We start from the raw sequence: 1,056 nt of genomic DNA, 5'->3' as shown, positions 1-1,056 counted from the left end.
AGATACATATATACATATATATATATATTAAAAAATAGGGTAAAAAATCATATATTAATTAATATCGATTAATTACCAGGAAGCTAGCACATTTAAAGAATCAAAGAGATTCAGAAACAGTATCTGCAATCTCAGGGGATTAAAGTACATTTTTATATATAACGTTGACCACTAACGTGGACATTCAATGTGCTAGAAATAGATCACATCTTGTGTCTATTAAGACCTAAATTGTTAGGTAACTTAGCGATTCGGCAAAAAAGACCAATAGAATAAGTACTAGGCTTCCAAAGAATAAGTCCTGGGGTCGATTTGCTCGACTAAAGGCGGTGCTCCAGCATGGCCACAGTCAAAAGACTGAAACAAGTAAAAGAGTAGAGAGCATATATATATATATATATACGGGAGAAAGAGAGCATATTTTTCGTGGTTAGATGATTCGGCATCTATTTCTAGCATATAGGAGTCCACCTTTGCTGGTCATTCCTCTTATTTTTGTATAGATAATAGTTAGATAGATAGATAGATAGATAGAGGGACAGACGCATACACTGACACATGTGTATGTATACATACATATATATGTATGTATGTATGTATGCATGTATGTATTTGTATATGTATGTATATATACAGCGTGACGAGAGCTTTTGTACGAACTTATATGACTTAACAGCCGATAGATTTATGAAGGATACCTAGAGACAGGCATAGAAGCCTATTTACATACATTTATATACACATTTTTGCAAAAACTCTGCGTGCATATGAATGGGAATATGTGCATGTCATGTTGGGATTCTTTTACTAAAATCTGACTCACTCACTGTCCCCTTCTCCACCTCGACCCCTCATTTCCAGGCCAGACTGTAAGTTCTTCCTGTATCTTCACTACCAGACGGTGATGTTGGTCAGGGAAATATGGCGGTCGTGGTGATGCTGGCGGTGGTGGTGGTGGTGGTGGTTGCGGTGGTGGAATTTCGTGTTGTGAACACGCGCGCCTCTCTATGTAGGTTTGTAAACAACACAAACACGTACATATAAACATATGTATTT

Source organism: Octopus bimaculoides, chromosome 6, assembly GCF_001194135.2.
Source record: "Octopus bimaculoides isolate UCB-OBI-ISO-001 chromosome 6, ASM119413v2, whole genome shotgun sequence".
NCBI lineage: Eukaryota > Metazoa > Mollusca > Cephalopoda > Octopoda > Octopodidae > Octopus > Octopus bimaculoides.
The sequence above is the reverse complement of the archived record's forward strand: the minus strand, read 5'-3'. Positions refer to the sequence as shown.